The following is a 19,520-nucleotide window of genomic DNA, read 5'->3' as shown; positions in this document are numbered from 1 at the left end:
CAGTCCATTAGAATTATCTGAGAGGCTGTATCCCAGGCTTGGAACCCTCAACAAGTTCTACCGAATAAAATATAATTCTCAGATTTTAGGTTGTGCATTTTTTTTTTCATTTGAGGGGATTAAAAGCTTCAACATATGGATCTAGGGAAGGGTGAGGTGGCAGAGTACTGGGCCCATAGTAGAGCATAATGCCATGTCCGCTGCTGACATTTCTTTTGAGAGATGACTCCTAAAAGTAGACGCTATTAACTGGGCTGATTGTCTCTGCTCAGCAGGGAAGACCCCCACATCACCCACAATGCACCCCATATAAGGTTGGCTGAAGCCTGGCTACCCCAAATCTAGCTCTGTATTCTTAGGATGAACTCAGGGATTTGGTACTATAAGGGATCCTGTTCTTTTGTGAGTTGTTCTCCAAACTTATCCCAGTCTCTAAAGCATTGATGAATGTAATTAGCAAAAGGGTACCTAATAAACTACTTTATCTTCTCAGAACTATGACCAAAAAATAGATATCTGCTGAGTCAGGAGCCCTGTCCAGGAACTATTGGGCAGTGGTAATTGTTGTGGGGTTTGGTCTCTGCTTACAGATGCCAAGCCTCCCTGTGTACAGAGGAGCATGGTTCCCGAATGACAACTGATTTACCGCATCCGTGGAGGAGCGTCTCTAATTAGTGACCAGAGGCAGCCTGCTGTACTCTGAACGCCCCAGAAGAGGCCTGCTGTGTAAAACTGTCCCCTGAAATGATGGCATTGTCCTCTGTCTGTCTATTGGTGGTGTCATTAACTAGTCAGAATAAGACTCTTGACAGGTGTTTTTGTTTCATGACTGAGCTGATAGCTCTGTGAATCGCACTGTGTTTTATGAGCACACATAACTGGTCGGAAGACGCGCTGCTTCTCCAACGAGGCACAGGCTGCGGAGGTCAGGCTGAGATGGACACACACTGGCTCGTGTTTGCCTAAAGCCCTTGTGTCACTAAGACACTCCAACTGAAGAGAGAAAAGACAAACTTAATCTTCCCGGCTGCCAACTGCTGTTAGCGGAGGAAGAGCGGGATGAGAAAACACACACTGGGAGTTACACAGTCTATGACAACCTCTTGTTCCAGCTTTTGAAAGGGTGAAATTGCTAATAAAATGATCAAAGGTGCTTTGATTCATGCCATTCTGGCTTCCACGGCTGACTCCTTTTACAGTTGCCGAGATGGTTGGAAGCCTGATAACTCTTAGATTCTATGCAGAGAGGCTCTCCAGAGGGAAATCGAATCTGAGAACTCTCTCAAATGTATTCCAAGTTTCAGAAACAAACAAGGTTTAGAAAACACATTGACTGAGAAAAAACATTGACTGGGGAAAAAAAATAAATTACCCTGAACACTGATTTTTCTCCCCAAATTCATTTGCACATGGCTCAAATTTTTCATGGGATGACAGAATTAGACTAATTTTCAAAAAATGCATACACTGAAGCCTATTTCTCACTCCTGCTTATGCTGGTTAAAAGGGTATCAGGCTTCCATGATGGCTCAGTGGTAAAGGTAAAAATCCGCCTGCCGATGCAAGAGACACGGGTTCAATCCCTGATCCGGGAAGATCCCACATGCCTCGAAGCAACAAAGCCTGTGCGCCACGAATATTGGGCCTGTGCTCTGGAGCCTGGGAGCTGCAGCTGCTGAGCCCGAGCACCACAACGACCGAAGCCTGCATGCCTCAGAGCTTGTGCTCCTCAACAAGAGAAGCCACTGCAACGAGACGCCCGAGCGCCATAACAGAGAGCAGCCCCTGCTGCCGCAACTAGAGGAAGCCCAGGTGCAGCGATGAAGACTTAGCACCACCAAAAATAAATAAATACACATTTTAAAAATAAATTATAAATACAAATAAGTAAAAAGTGTGTCACAGATGAACTAACTTCACTTCCGGGGGAATAGTTTTATCTCTCATATGCAAAAACAGAAAGAACATTTTTATTTCTAAATCAATAATAAATAAGATGCGTTTAGAATACAAAGCAAGCTTACATGAGGACTGGCTTATCAACAATTCTAAGTGCTGCTTTAAAATTAAGAATTAAATTGAACTGACATTCCATACATTCAGTGCTTCAGGCTTCCCTGGTGGCTCAGCGGTAAAATCCGCTTACAAGACAGAAGAGGCAGGCGGGTCCGTGGGTTCAATCCCTGGGTCGGGGAGATCCTCTGGAGAAGGAAATGGCAGCCCACTCCAGTATTCCTGCCTGGGAAATCCCATGGACAGAGGAGCCTGGTAGGCTACAGTCCATGGGGCCACAAGAGTCAGACGTGACTAAACCACCACCACCTCATTCAGCACCGCGGTTGAAAATTGTAAAAATCACTAAACCACCATATGCTGGAGTAGGGAGTGGCAAGTGCTCTATCACAGTGGTTCCTGAATGACGCTCGAGAGGGCAGCGTGGGGAGCAGGCCAGAACACCTGGTGCGAACGATTCCCAGAGAATGACGGGAGTCAGCCACGCCAGGTTCTTCTCTGCCCTTGTGACCTTAGGGAAGGGAACTGAACTGTTCTGCCTCTCTCCCTCACTGATAATATTTTTTCCCACTTTTTATGATTCCCTCTATATCCAGAACAATGAAGTAACCTGAGGGGTAGACAATATCTCCAACAGTTACATCTGGTGTAAACTTTCCCCTGCCTTACAGACCTTTTTTTTCTAGAGCCTATGAGGCAAGTCTATAAAAGAACCACAGGCATTCCCAAACCTGCATCTTCAGAACCAAACTCATTCTCTTCTCTCCCCTATAATTCACTCTCCTTTTGTCTTAACCTAATAGCTCAATTGGGCTTCCAGTGGTAAAGAATCCACCTGGCAATGCAGGAGATGAGGGTTCAATCCCTGGGTTGGGAAGATCCACTGGCGAAAGAAATGGCAACCCACTCCGGTATTCTTGCCTGGGAAATCCCATGGACAGAGGAGCCTGGTGGGCTACAGTCCATGGGGTCGCAAAAGAGTTGAAAGCTACTTAGCGACTAAACAACAACAATAGGTCAATTAGACACTCCCAAAGCATCCTGTTTCTTTCTTCCCTGTCTTTCCTATATGCAGTCCCTGCATTTTTCTCAAACCCTTTGCTCTCTCTCATACATACTGCTGCTGACTTGGTTAAAGTCCTTGGTCCTTTATTTTGCTTGTCTGTTTATTTGTTGAAATTTTGTGAGGGTCAGGCACTACTATTAATAGATTTGCACCTTCCTTAAAACCCTTCGTTGCCAGGTATTGCCACAAGTATGGCAGGAGCTGTGCTAAGCAATGATGATTCAGAGATTATAGATGCCAGGCTTGCCTTACAGATGTAGAGAAACAGTTAAACCAAAGGAGGGTAAGGCAAAACAATGCACGGTATTGAGTCTAATTCATGGAAGGCAACTGGAGGGGATGCAGAACCAGGGAGGAGACTTTGGTGATGTTGGTGTCTGAGTAAGGTTTTGAGGGATAAATAGCTACCAGTGGTGTAAAGAAGAAGGGTATTACAAGCACAGGGAGTGGCATGGACAAAGGTGCAGCCAAACCAAAATTACAGTGAGTCTGTAAGGCTATGAGTAGTTCAGACTTGAAGGATAAGGATATGAAGAAAATGGTATGAGTATTGTAAAGGGGATGGAACTCTTTGCAACCCCATGGACTATAACCCACCAGGCTTCTCTGTCCATGGGATTTTCCAGACAAGAACACTGGAGTGGGTTGCAGTTTCCTTCTCCAGGGGATCTTCCTGACTCAGAGATTGAACCAGGATCTCCTGCATTGGCAGGCAATTTTTTTTTTTTTTAAACTGCTGAACCACCTAGGAAGGCCAGTCCTCTCCCCAAACAAGGGCACAATTATCCTCCTTTCCCTTCTAACAAACAGAATGTGGCACAAAGTGATGTTAATAACTCCTGAGTCTAGGTCACAAAATGGGTCTCTTCTGTGTGACTGTTTCTCTCCTGGATCACTTGTTGTAGGAGGAGGCAAGAGCCATGCTGTGAGGAGCTCAAGCAACCTGTGGAGAGGACCATGTGCGGAGGAACTGGAGCCTCCTGCTAACAGCCAGCATCACCTAGCCAGCCACAGAAGACAGCCACCGTGGAGATGGATCTGCCAGCCCCAGTCAAGCCTACATTTTGATAGTCATCTCTTGAAAGATCTTGAAACAGAAATACCCAGCTAAGCCATGTGTGATTTCCTAACCCACAGACACAGTGAGATTAATAAATTCTCATTGTTGTTTTAAGCCGCTATGTTTTAATATGATTTGTTAGGCAGCAAGAGATAACTAATAAAAAAGGAGGAGAGATGCGATCAGACTAACGAAAAATGTAATGGCATTATGAATTATGGAGAAATGATTGGCGAGGAGACAGAAGCAGACAGTCAAATAAATTAGGTGGCTGTTGCAGTAATTAAGTAGAGATGTGATAAAGACCTGTATTAAGGTTTGGGCTTTAGGGTTTAAGAGGAGGAAAAAACGTTGATTTAGGGAGGAAACAGCAACAAAATTTAGCAATGGGGCATGAAGGAAAGAAAAGCATTAAGGGTTTAATTCAGGTCCTTTGCTCAGCAGCCAAGGAGATGATGGCATCGTTCATGAAAATGGGGGAAGAAGGAGGGGACACTGATTAGTTGAGGAAGCAGGGCTTTCATTTTGAACATGTTGAGTTTGAAGTGCCCATGGAAAATCCAAATGAAGGTATCATGTTAGTTATATGGACACAAGAGTCTGGACTTCAGGAAAGGGAAAGAGACTGACATTAAATTTGAAATCAAAGGATAGTGAAGAATGTAACAGAAGATGGCCGATGATAAAACATTGGATCGTGTCAACATTTAATGACAGACACAAAGGAGATGGGGCAGGGATGTGAAAGATGAAACAACAGCAGCCGGAAGAACCTGGAGAGAAGGCAGAGCAACCAAAAGAGGAGAGATGTTTTTTAATGCAATTAATTTATTTTTGGCTGTGCTGGGTCTTTGTTGCTGCCTTTTTTTCTCTAGTTGCAACAAGCAGGGGCTGCTCTGAAGTGGCTTCTCTTGTCGCACAGCATGGGCTCTAGGCGCACAGGCTTCAGTACTTGAGGCTCCCAGGCTCTAGATCACAGGCTCAATAGTTGAGGCGCACGGGCTTAGCTGCTCTGCAGTATGTGGGATATTTCCGGACCAAGGATTGAACCCATGTCTCTTGCATTGGCAGAAAGAGTCTTTACCACTGAGCCACCAGAGAAGCCCAAAGAGAAAATTAAAAAAAATTTTTTTTTTCTAAAAAGAAGTATAGTTAATTTCCAATATTGAGTTAGCTTCAGGTGTACAACCAAGTGATAAAAAATATATACATATATATTCTTTTTCAGATGCTTTTCCTTTATAAGTTGTTACAAGGCATTGAATATAGTTCCCTGTGCTATACAGTGGATTTTTGTTGTTTATTTTATACACACTAGTGTGCGTATGTTAATCCCAAATTCCTAATTTATCACCCTCTGCTGCCCCTTCATCCCCCCGATGACCATAAGTTTGTTTTCTATGTTTGTGAGTCTATTCTTGTTTTGTAAATAAATTCATTTAGATCATTTTTTTTTAGATTCCACATACAAGTGATATTATATGATATTTATCTTTCTCTGTCTAACTTACTTCACTTAGTATGACTATCTCTAAGTCCATCCACATTGCTGTGCTGTGCTAAGTCACTTCAGTCATGTCTGACTCTTTGCCATCCTGTGGACTGTAGCCCGCCAGGCTCCCCTGTTCATGGGATTCCCCAGGCAAAAATACTGGAGTGGGTTTCCATGCCCTCCTTCAGGGGATCGTCCTGACCCATGGATCAAATCCACAGCTCCTGCGGCTCTTGCATTGCAGGTAGATTCTTTATGGCTGGGCCATCAGGAAAGCCCCCATGTTGCTGTAAATAGCACTATTTCATTCCTATTTATGGCTGAGTAATATTCCATTGTATATATGTACCACATCTTCTTTACTCATTCCTCTGTCAAGGGATGCTTAGGTTGCTTCCATGTCTTGATTATTGTAAATAACGATGCTGTGAACACTGGTACCTGTATCTTTTCAAATGACAGTTTTCTCTAGATATATGCCCAGGAGTGGCATTGCTAGATCATATGGTAACTCCTTTTAATTTTTTAAGGACCTCCATACTGTTTTCCATAGCAGTTGCACCAATTTACATTCCTACCAACAGTGCAGGAGGGTTCCCTTCTCTCCACACTGTGTCCAGCACTTATTTATAGACTTTTTACTGATGACCATTCTAACTGGTGTGAGGTGATACTTCATTATAGTTTTGATTTGCATTTCTCTAGTAATTAGCAATATTGGGCATCTTTGCATGTGCCTCTTGGCCATCTCTATGTCAGAAGAGGAGAGACTTTAAAGAAAAGCTTCCAATGAAGCAACTGAGAGAAAGACTACTGGGTGTCTACTAAATTTGGTAACCAATTCTTGGTACACTCGACAAAAGCAGATTCACTTGGAGTGATGGTGACAGAAGCCAGACCAAGTGGATTAAAGAACGTCCACAGGGAAAAATGTAGAGGCAGTAAGTGCAGACTGCTCTCTAGCAGCTCACTGTGCATGAGAGAAAGGACAGCCTCCCAGCCACTCCTCCTGCCTTGGCTCTGCCTGTCTATTTCCACTTTCCTGGATATGAGGGGGATCCTGTCAACATCTAAATCTGCACAGGCTATTGATTCAACATGGTAGACGTGCCTCACGTCATGTTCTGGAAGCCTTCATAGGAGTTCATTTAAATAAGGGTGAAGGAAAGAATGTAAAATAATTAGAGCTGTCAGTGATGAAAAATGCCAGTGCATCTTTGGAAGAAAGAAAGGCAAGAAAGAAGTGACCATGACTTGGAGACAGGAAAGTTCAAGGTCTAGAAGAATCTGATGGGTCCCTCATGGGACCTCAGAAATTCTCAGGACTTGCATACATAAGCTGAGACAGAAGAGGCAGTGAAGTCCTTGGCTGAAAAATCAAGAATTAATTAACAGCTTGCTTATGCACTGGCTGGGCATCCAGGTATGTTGAAGTTTATTTCCTACATAGACAGATCGCTGAGGTTCCAAAAGAGAATCCTTTCTATCCCAGAAGATTAAGAAAGTTCTTGAAAAAATGGGTAAGCCCTCGAGTGTTTTTGCAAGCTGACCCACCAACTGTCTGAGTGGAGATGGTCAAACACAAAGTAAAGAACAGGTAGGCTCATCCTATAATTCAGAGGAGAATTTTTTCCACCCCTCTCTCCATGAACCCTTGTATTATCACTGTTCATTATGTGGACTAGTATACAGAAGCAATTCTTACTAAATTTTGGTTCTTGGAAATACAAATATATTTTCCATTTTTTGTGGATCATTTTTCAGGATAAAGTCTTAGTTCAAGCTTTTTTCCATGATTTAACCTGAAATGTTGGTTGCCTTTTAAGTCTTCTTCAGGTGATCTTTTCCTGATACCCCTGATTATGCAGAAAAAAGACCCCCTGGCTGTCTATTAGCTTAAATCTCTCCATAATACAGTTACTTCTTTACATGTTCATGGTTTCTGACAGACAAAGTATCTGTTTGCTGGAAACGTGTCTTTATCAGTCTTCCATTTCCAGGATCTAGTACAACACTTGGCATTTTAAATGTTTATTCAAAAAAAAAAAAGAAAGACGAGAAGGATGGATGAATGTGTCTTCTTTGGCTATAAAAATAAACATCATGATAACTTGGCTTCTGAACAATGAGCTTGCCCTTTGGCTGGCCTGCAGTGGTGACCACAGGGTTAGAACAGTGGCCAGAAGTGAGTTTTTATCATGCAGGGGCCCCCAACTTTCTGTTGTAAAGAGCTCATCTCTAGGAGACCTTGCGCTCAGAAGCGCGACCCCATCCAGTTTAAATATGTGCCTTGCAATCTCTTTTCTCCCTTGTCCCAGGGTCTTCACTTGGAACAGCCTGGAGAAGTCAGTGTTCCACCTTTTCCTTGTATCAGGATGACTCCTATATGTATGGGTGAGACAGTGAGACAGAGATGGAGGTAAAGATGAGGTTCGTACAGGAAAGGGAAGAAACTGATAGACCGGGATCACAGGAAAATTTTGTTTCTTATCTCCACAGTCAGAATTCTTTTACCTTTTAAATGAGGCTTAGTTTATAGTTTGTTTCCAGGGTATTATCAGTACAAAGTTCAGCCCTCACATTTTGGCAATTACAATCAGAGGGTAAGCTTGTTTTCCAGGAATTATTAAGCAATTATCACCCTATTCTACTGATAGCCCATTCTGGATCTAAGTTCAGACAACATCACATTGAAATAGGGCTTCACTTTTAACTGTTTGGAAAACACTTATTGATTCCCTCCATCTTGACTCCTGCTCCTATTTTAAATATCTTCAAATTCCTGCTAACACACACTGGCATTTGCTCAAGGCTAATTTTAGCACGTTCTTTGTACAGAGGCTGCTAAACCCAGATCTCAGACACACCAAATCATTTGAGGATTTTATTTTTTCACATACTAAAAAAAGTCCACGTGTTTATGTTTGCATGATCCCCAAGTGGTCTTTAAGAAGAGAGTAGGCAGGTCAGTTCTCTAAATCTATCACTGCTAGAGCCCCAGGGGCAGGCTGCAGTACTTGAGAACTCCGCTGTCAGGGCAATCTTCTCCAGGCGGACAAAACTTACGCTGCAAGATTGCTAACTCAGCAGGTGCGGGGAGAACCATAGACGCTGGCAGGTGCTAATAAAGAAAAACCTGGAGGAGAACAAAGGGAGCCTTCTCTGCACTCCTCCGAAAATGTCACCCACAGGAAGTCAGGCTTTGTCTGGGAGGCACGTGGGCTTCATCACGGCCCACTGGGCAGAACGAGATCAATGCTAGCCAGTGTCCACAATGGGCTCAATGCAGGCTATTGTGGCGGCTGGAACAACTTGAGGGATGACTGCAGGATAAACTCCACCTGTTCCTACATCCTGAAATGCCCGTGTCATTGAGTGGGCTGCCGGCTGCCTTTTTCCTTCCCATGTCTAAGTCAGCTTCAACCTAAAAATCTCCCAGGGTTACGCTGTCCTGTCTTAAGGATCGCCCAGCTTCTCCATTTCTTACATGTTCTCTGATATTCTGAAATTAGATCTGCACACAAACATGTGTGAGGGGCTGGTAGTGCAAAACAGAGCAGGCTGATTTCCAAGAGACTTACTGATTTAATTCCGTTCCCTCCTACACCCCTGCCTGCCCTGATCATGGTTGTGCTTATAAATTAGACCAGGTCTGTTTTGGGGTTTCCCCATCTCCTCAGGCACACAGGTTTTGCATGATATGTAGTTTTCTTAGATTAAAAAGAATGTAAGTCAGATCAATAAAGGCACATTAAGGGGAGAGGAAAAAATCAGATTTTTTCCCCCTACATATAATACATGATGAAAGAAAAGCCTGGTGATTGGAGCAGAACAATTTGTCCTTATATAAGACAGCCTCACCTCTGCAGGAAATATAGTCACCCTGCCTGAGTCACTTCTGCCTTTCCTAGCCCTATCTTCTGGCACTGTGATAACCAAAAAGTGCTCCTATACATCTTCAAATAATCTCAAGTTAAGATTCACCATGTACGAGGAGCATGCTTATGGTAGAACAATGGCAGTGGATGCAGTAAACACCTGTCAGATGTTGTTTGGTTGCTAAGTCATGTCCGACTCTTTTTTGACCCCATGGACTGTAGTCTTCCAGGCTCCTCTGTCCATGGGATTCTCCAAGCAAGAATACTGGAGTGGGTTGCTATTTCCTTCTCCAGGGAATATTCCCAACCCAGGGATCAAATCTGCATTTCCTGCACTGGCAAGTGGATTCTTTATCACTGAGCTACCTGGGAAGTCCACCTGCCAGATACTAAACCACACATTATTGCCTCATACTTAACCCTGGATACACTAATCTCTAGTGAAAGAATTTCAGGCACTTGCTTGGGTGAATATTTGCAAGCAGATGAAACTTCCTGTGCTACTCGAATCACAGGAAGACAAACTGTTCATGGTTAGGTCAACCCTGACTGAGCCTCACTGTGGAAATCTCCATGAACTTCAACACCAAGCAGTTTTGCTCCATCCTGCCAATTTCCTCAGCAGGGCTGGCTTATCCACAGACTACGTAGGATTTCTTAGGGTTTGCTTGAGGACACAGCTCTACAGAACACAGTATAACTATCTTATCTGCCACTGCCAAAATTTATTTATTACTACACTATCTCATGTAGTTATAAATTTATGTAGAGGAAATGTTTAACAACTGTATTATAAATGCGGGAGAGCAACAAACTGTGGTGCTGGAGAGGACTCTTGAGAGTCCCTGGGACAGCAAGGAGATCAGATCAGTCAATCCTAAAGGAAATCAACCCTAACTATTCATTGGAAGGACTGATGCTGAAGCTGAAGCTCCAATACTTAGGCCACCTGATACAAAGAATCAATTCACTGGAAAAGACGTGATGCTGGGAAAGACTGAGGGCAGGAAGAGAAGGGGGAAACACAATCTGAGATGATGGGATGGCATCACTGACTCAATGGACACGAGTCTGAGCAAACTCCAGGAGATAGTGAAGGACAGGGAAACCTGGTGTGCTGCAGTTCATGGGGTTGCAAAGAATAGGACATGACTTAGCAACTAAGCAACAACAAAGGGATATGGGGCTTCCCAGGGGATGCAGTGGTAAAAAACCCACCTGCCAACTAAGAAGACATGGGTTCGATCACTGGGTCAGGAAGATCCACTGGAAAAGGAAATGGCATTCTCGCCTGGGAAATCCCATGGACAGGGAGGGGAGCCTGGTGGGCTACAGTGCATGGGGTCACAAAGAGTCAGATATGACTGAGAGACTGCGTATATGCATGCACACACACAAAGGGACATAAAGGGAAATACAGGAGGTCCTACACTACATTCAAACAGTTAAATGACAATACCAGTGATCACTTAACCAGTGATAAGACACATACACACACACACACACACACACACACACACACACACTCAAAGTATATTCAAAGACACTATAGATAAACCGAAATAAAATACTTAAATGAAATAAAAAGCCTCAGCATTTTCATGCTATCATGAGGAATAAATGAAGGGAGAAGGGATTTTGTATTGATTGAAACTTGAAATGATGGCATTTGCTTACAATTAACTGGATTGTTTTCTCTACATAGAGAACGTGGGCTTGAAATAAATATATACTAATGTTAATTTGATACTTTTGAGTTAGATCCTGAAAACCCATACCAGTTAGATGTTTAGTAGCAAAACAGTAAGATGACTGAGGTTTATTTTCTCCTGTGAATTCACAACATTCTTGTAAGTGGCATCAGGCAGATAGTATTTAAAATCATCTTATCGGAGAAAAAATTATGTCTTCAAGAAGTTCAGTGATTCGGAAAATTTGTAGATCTAAGATTAAAACCCAACTCATCTTATTTCAAGTACGGTAATCATGAAAAGGCATTGGTTGCATGACAGAATGGATGGTGGTAATTTAACTTTCCACTTACATTTCAATAGCTTTCAGTTTGATTATCTTTCTTGTCACTGAGTCAGTGTAACTCAATTGTTTCACTTTTCCTCACCATTACTAGAAGTATCCATTCATTGGAAGGGCTGATGCTGAAGCTGAAACTCCAATACTTTGGCCACCTGATGTGAAGAACTGACTCACTGGAAAAGACCCTGAGGCTGGGAGAGATTGAAGGCGGGAGGAGAAGGGGAGGACAGAGGATGAGATGGTTGGATGGTATCACCAACACAATGAGTTTGAGTAAGCAGAGTACATCATGCAAAATGCCAGGCTGGATGAAGCACCAGCTGGAATCAAGATTTCTGGGAGAAATATCAATAACCTCAGATACGCAGATGACACTGCCCTTATGGCAGAAAGCGAAGAAGAACTAAAGAGCCTCTTGATGAAAGTGAAAGAGGAGAATGAAAAAGTTGGCTTAAAACTCAACATTCAGAAAACTAAGATCATGGCATCCGGTCCCATCACTTCATGGCATATAGATGGGGAAACAATAGAAGCAGTGAGAAACTTTATTTTGGGGGCTCCAAAATCACTGTAGATGGTGACTGCAGCCATGAAACTAAAAGACGCTTGCTCCTTGGAATAAAAGCTATGACCAACATAGACAGCATATTAAAAAGCAGAGACATTACTCTGCCGACAAAGGTCTGTCTGGTTTTTCCTGTAGTCATGTACAGATGTGAGAGTTGGACTACAAAGAAAGCTGAGTGTGGAAGAATTGACGCTTTTGAACTGTGGTGTTGGAGAAGACTCTTGAGAGTCCCTTGGACTGCAAGGAGATCCAACCAGACCATCCTAAAGGAAATCAGTCCTGAATATTCATTGAAAGGACTGATGCTGAAGCTGAAATTCCAGTACTTTGGCCACCTGATGTGAAGAACCAACTCATTGGAAAAGACCCTGATGCTGGGAAAGATTGAACGCAGGAGGAGAAGGGAACAACAGAGGATGAGATGGTTGGATGGCATCACCTAGTCGATGGACATGAGTTTGAGTAAACTCTGGGAGTTGGTGATGGATGGGGAAGCCTGGCATGCTCCAGTCCATGGGGTCGCGAAGAGTTGGACATGACTGAGTGACTGAACTGAACTGAACTAGAAGTATCACTTCTAGCTCTTCTATTGTCTAGAGTTCAGTTGCTTCATTTTGACTCTAATACTGTGAACATTTGTCCTAAAATATTTTTAGACATTTCTTCAGAGGTATTTCAAGAAAGAAACTATTTTATTACATGATACTGAGTGATATTTTTATCTAGAGCAGAATTCATCTACTAAATAATTTTCAAAATGATACAAATATTTTGTTTTTAACTAACATTAATTTTTGGTTTATTGCCTTGGTGACTTGGTCATACAGGTGAATATGGCAAAACCCCACTCAGAGCTCAAAAGAACAGCACACAATGAACCAAATGTGAGGAAAGGAGCCGACACTCCAGGTGGAGGGAAACACAGGGCAATTTGGTGCAATGCTGCTAGATACTGTTGGTTTAAAGTTAACCTTTTCATTCCCGTGCTGACACAAACTCTCCATCTTTTGCTACACGTCTGCCTGTTCCATGCTGAAGGAGACCTTGGGGCTCTTGTAGCTGAGTAGTGTGTCTGTGATACACATGGATGTTTTGAATCAAGAAGTTCATCAGAACCATGGGCCTCACCTGCCCAACATAGGCCAACTCTGAGACTGACTGACATGGTTCCTTCTTCCCATGTAGTGTATTAAAAATACCAATAAACTTGGAGTCAGAAAGCCTGAGCTTGATACAGTGGACATCTATTGGTTGCTCTAATGTTGTCCATGTGGGAATTTAAAATATTTCAATACAAAAACCAAGAGATGACTGGGTACAAATTAACCCTAATCTTTAGCACAATTAATTAGCATTTTGAGACTCTCTAATCAAGCCTCTACACGCCACTTGCAGAAGTGGTTACTCGCTTCATCTATCCTTGTGTGAAAAGTACACTAGAGGATCTACTGAGTAGCATACAATACATCAGTAATAATTTGTTGCTGGTGAAATGTGTGATGCTCAAATTGGGTGAGGCCGGTTAGGAATGCTGTACAGTCATTTCCAGAAGTGAAGTGATAAAAATCTAGCAGGTCAGATAGTTTTGCCATGTGCCAACTGGAAGACAAGAACATAAAAAACAATCAAATGCTTAGGAATACATTTAATGAAGGAGGTGAAAGGTCTGTACAATAAGATTGACAAAACACTGATGAAAGTAATTGAAAAGGATGCAAATAAATGAAAAGATATTCCACACTCATGTGCTGGAAGCATCACTATTGTTAAAATGCCCATAGTACCCAAAGTGAGCTACAAGGCCAGTGCAATCTCTATAAAAATTCCAATGGAATTTTTCACAGAAATATTTTTAAAAATCCCCAAATTCATATGAAATCACAAAGGATCTTGAATAATAAAAACCATTTTGAGCAGGAAGAACAATTAGAGGCATCACACTTCCTGATTTCAAAATAAATTACAAAGCTACAGTAATCAAAACAGTATAATACCAGAATTTTTAAAAAAGATGCATGAAAATGTGTTCAACATCATTAATCAAAACCTCAATGAGTCATCAGCTTATACCTGTGAGATGGCTATCATCAAAAAGACAAAAGACAAGCATTGGTGAAGATGTGGAGAAAAGGGAATGTAAATTAGTACAGACATGGAAAATGGTATAGCAGTTCCTCAAAACAAAACAAAAACTACCACATGGCCCAGTAACCCCATATCTGGGTATATCCAAAAGAAATAAAACCAGAACCTTGAAGAAATACCCGCACTCCTATGTCCAGTTCAGCATTATTCACAATAGCTCAGATATAGGAACAACCCAAGTGTCTATTGATGGATGAATGATAAAGAATATGTGGTATAAATATATACAGTGGAACATTTTTTTAAAAAAAAGAAGGAAATCCTGTCATTTGTGACAACATGGATGAAGCTGAGGGACATTAAGTGATATAAATCACTCAGAGAACAACAAATACTGCATAATGTGGCATACATGGAATCTCCAAAAATTGGGTTCATAGATTCAGAGAGTAGAAAGGTGGTTGCCAGGGACTGGGGATGGGGTAAACGGGGAGATGATGGGCAAAGGGGACAGAGTTAATCATGGAGGATGGGTAAGCTCTGTCAATCGAATGTACACCATGGTGACTCCAGTTAATAACACTGCATTGTGGGACTCACCTGGAGGTCCACTGGTTAAGAATTTACCTTGCAATGCACGGGATGCAGGTTCAATTCCTGGTCAGGGAACTAAGATCTCACATGCCATGGAGCAACTAAACCTACGTGCCACAACCAGAGAGCCTGTGCACCACAACAAAAGATCCCGCGTGACACAACAAAGATCCCACGTGCTGCAACTAAGACCTGGTGCGGCCAAATAAATGAACAATAATAATAATACTGTATTGTGTACTTGTAATTTGCTAAGAGAGTAGATCTTAAGTATTCTACCATTCACCCACACACCCCCATCATGCACACAAATGTTAACTCAGTGAGGTGATTGAAATGTTAATTAACTTGATTGTGGTAATCATTTCACAAATTATACTTGTATCAAAACATCACGTTTACACCATAAATATACACAATTTTTATTTGTCAATTATACCTCAATCAAGCTGGGGTGAAAAAAAAGAGAGAGAGAGCAAATTTAAAGTCAATTTGCACATGATACCTGGAAAAATCTCCTGTTTCTGCCTCTAGGCTCAAAAAGTAGTTGCCTGTGTCTTAACTGTATTTCTCACCACTTTACTATGCTTACGACTCTACATCTGTCTACCCCTTTGAGAGAAGATTTCAGCAAGGTCAAGGTCAAGGGACTACTGATCCCCAGCACCTGTTTGGCACATGGTTAGAGGTGATACATGTGTCTCCAGGCATGAGCAATGGATGGCATTCCTGGTAGCTCAGTGGTAAAGAAGCCACCTGCAAGTGAAGGAGATGCAGGTTTAATCCCTGGGTTGGGAAGATCCCCTGGAGAAGGAAATAGCAACCCACTCCGGTATTCTTGCCTGGGAAATCCCATGGACAGAGAAGCCTGGCGGGCTACAATCCATGGGGTTGCAAAGAGTCGGACACAGCTTAGCAACTGAGCATGCATGCAAGCGGTAGAGCACCTGGAAGAGAGTGTTACTGCTGTCTGACGGTCCTACATCCAAAACCAGCCCAGCCACTCTTAGAACCTCTTTAGTCCACCTATTCATTTGTAATAATGGGTTACAGGCTTATGGGCTTATTATAATAACTTAAGTATCAATACTTTAACATTACACCTGGCAGTAATTGGCATGCACATTGCATATGACTGATTAGGACTAGTTTGTCTGCAATTCATACCTGAAAACCTGAGAGTAAATGGAAAAATAATATTCTTAATCCAGATAGATATATTGTCCATTTTTGACCCAGTCAATCTTAACCACATAGTGAACTAAACTCGTTGTTTAAAATTTCCTAGGGGCAGCAGGACAGCTGTCTCACGTGTGCACATAGCAACCAGAGACCCATACGATGAGCATTTACATACGAAAAAAGTTCCTAAAAATTGACCCATAGGAACCAAAGCACACCAACACTTATGAACATTCTTATTTTTCTTATTCCTTAGGATTTTCTTACCTTTTTCTTTCATTTCAAAAGCAAAATCTATGGGGACTTCCCTGGGGATCCAGTGGTTAAAACTCCACGGTTCCAACGAGAGGATGTGCAGGTTCGATCCCTGGTCGGGTAACTAACATCACTTATGCCTTATGGCATGGCAGGAAAAAGAAAGAAAGGGAGGAAGGAAGAAAGAGCAAGAAAAAAAGAAAGAAAAGAAATACACAAAAGCAAAGATACTTTCTTCCCTTCTTCTCTCAAGCCAATTGCCATCTAGGAGTAAATGTGGTTCATGCTTCTTAAGCTTTAAAACTCTGATCATGATTATTTCAGAGATTGTATTGGGTCCGACAGACTGTTTTATCTACCTTGGAGAAACTGAAAATTTATATGAAACTCAACAACTGAAAGGCTAGTAGTGTCATAAAATATGAAAACGAAGACAGAGAGACAAAGGAAAACCATCTCTGGAAGCTGGGAAGTCGGACGTTTTCAACTGAAGAAGATTCGAACGTGGTTGCTTTCAGAAGATATTAAACCTGACCCCTGATTTCATCAGGACTGTGCTCCAAAGGGATCCTTCCACTAGAAAGCCACAGACCAAGTAAACATGACAGAGATTGCCATTCCCCTTGTCACTCGGAAGAGCCATCTGCTCCTGAGTTAAAGTCATTTTCTATTAAATTCACCAGCATGCTAATTAAAGAATGGCTGGAGGATGCTGGAGCTGCCAGATGCTATGAAGATATATCACTGTCTTTTTATACAGTTAGGCAAACGTTTAATTAAACCTGCAGCTGCTGTGTGTCTGCTCAACCCACCAACACAGCTAAACCTCATTTACCTGAGAAAATCATTTCGTATTAGTGTCTTCCAAGAGGTAAAACAACTTAAAACAGACTTTGCTGAAATATTTAATGCCTTTGTACATGATTTAATTAAACACATCAGTAATTACATCGGGGCAACTTGAACCTGACTTTCCCTGGGGTTCCTGTTGTGTCTTCTGATGGCTAATCAGATGTCTCCTCAATGGTACCGTTTGGAGGAATAGAATTACAGGAAGTCTAAGTATAGGTGTGGATGCTCAGCCTGTCTCTATTACATTTTACTTGGGCATATGAGTTTTAATGCATTTAAAAGGCCTCTTTGGAAAGAAAGTTAGAGAAATCCAAGAGGAGATGGCAACAAAACACAGAGCCAGAATTTTCTTGCTCTAGAATTCCCGCTTATGACTAACAGAGTCATTAGCCAGCACTGTGGGCCTGTCCTGACCACTCTTTTTAAGAAAATTTGCAGTTATTTTCTTTGACCAACAAAATAAAGGTTTGTTTGCATTTTCAATTTATGCACATTCTTCTTTTTCATTGAGTACCATATTGTGATCATCAGTGGATTTTAGCTGGAAATCATGCTGCATATGACAAAATTCAAAACCAAATCTTAATTCATATGGATCCTGACTTCAGGTTAAGAAGAAGATCATGTCTGAACTGAGAGCCTTGTAGACTGGATATCGTCTCTCTCTCTTTTTTTCAAATTAATTTATTTAGTTGGCTGTGTCAAGTCTTAGTTTAGTCAGTTCAGTCGTTCAGTCTTGTAGGACTCTTTGCAACCCCATGGACTGCAGCACACCAGGCCTCCCTGTCCATCACCAACCCCCAGAGCTCACTCAAACTCATGTCCATCACGTCGGTGATGCCATCCAACCATCTCATCCTCTGTCGTCCCCTTCTCCTCCCGCCTTCAATCTTTCCCATCATCAGGGTCTTTTCCAATGAGTCAGTTCTTTGCATCAGGTGGCCAAAGTATTGGAGTTTCAGCTTCAGCATCAGTCCTTCCAAGGAATATTCAGGACTGATTTCCTTTAGGATGGACTGGTTGGATCTCCTTGCAGTCCAAGGGACTCTCAAGAGTCTTCTCCAACACCGCAGTTCAGAAGCATCAACTCTTCAGTGCTCAGCCTTCTTTACAGTCTCAGTTGCAGCATACCAGATCTTCCACTGTGGAGCGCGGACTCTAGTTGTGGCTCAAGGGCTTAGTTGCTCTGAAGCCTGTGGGATCTTAGTTCCCTGAGCAGGGACTGAACCCATGTACCCTGCATTGCAAGGCAGGTTCTTGACCACTGGACCACTGGGAAGTCCTTGGATGTAGGCTCTTTCATTGATCGGTTTTTAAGGATCACACACAGTGCAAAGTGGGGAAGAAAGGGGTTAGAGGTCTGCTGAGAGTCAAGCTTCAGCTGCAGCCAGCTTTGCCTCCTTGCTTGGCCGGTCCTACAGTGCCAGAACAGCAAAGCTGGTGAGCTGGTTTGCCCAAAAGAAGCAGTGGCAGAATACGACAGCCAAAGAGGACCATCATCCACATGGATTCATGCTGCAAATCTAAGCCAACGAGTTTTGGATTCTATTGGCTCTCTCTTGCCAGTATGCTTGGTCTCCTATGGAGGACTAGCCAAGCACAACTTAACCATCAGTTTCCTTCAGACTTTCCAACAGAGGCTGTTTCCCTCCTGGAGGAGCTGGGGAGAAACACTCAGGTACCATTTCGATGGATCAGATTCTGGATGTGCCATTGATGGGGTGGCACATTGAACTTTGTGGTTTTCTTTCTTACTAAGGAGCCTGAGGGAGTTTGTTTAGAGAAAATGTGTGACATCAAAAGTTTGATGCAGTAAATATTTTATCACTCAAGTAATGAGATGCCCGGTGCCTCACCAACTGCCCTGGACTAATACTTGTTGTTTAGTCACTCAGCGGTGTCCAGCTCTTTGCGACCCAATGGACCATAAGCCCGCCAGGCTCCTCTGTCCATGGGATTCGCCAGGCAAGAATACTGGAGTGGGTTGCCATGCCTTCCTCCAGGGGCTCTTCCCAACCCAGGGATCCCCCAAATAAAAAGGAGCTCCTAAGGGTTAGAGCTGAGGATCCAGTACAGGAGACACATAGGGGCGGCATGAGACAGTGGAGTAAGAACCTAAAGGCAGACCACTGACTTGTGAGCCTGCAGCACCCTGGCACGGGTTTTGTTTCAATGTAATAGTGTCGAACTGCATGAGTCTGAAATTAGTGGAACTTGCCTTTTCTATTTTGAGTCTGTTGTTGCTGTTGCTTGCATTTATTTTTAAGAAGAATATTCACCATCCTATAACCAGGCTGGCTACGTACTGACAGCATGGACCACAACCATTAACCTATTGTTCTCCTCCTTATTCTTTATTTAGGAATAAACGAGTGCAATCATGTATTAACACATATATATGGAATGTAGAAAAATGGTACAGACGAACCTATTAGCAAAGC

The sequence above is a fragment of the Bubalus bubalis genome, chromosome 13 (genome assembly GCF_019923935.1).
Source record: "Bubalus bubalis isolate 160015118507 breed Murrah chromosome 13, NDDB_SH_1, whole genome shotgun sequence".
NCBI lineage: Eukaryota > Metazoa > Chordata > Mammalia > Artiodactyla > Bovidae > Bubalus > Bubalus bubalis.
Note: the sequence above shows the minus strand (reverse complement) of the source record.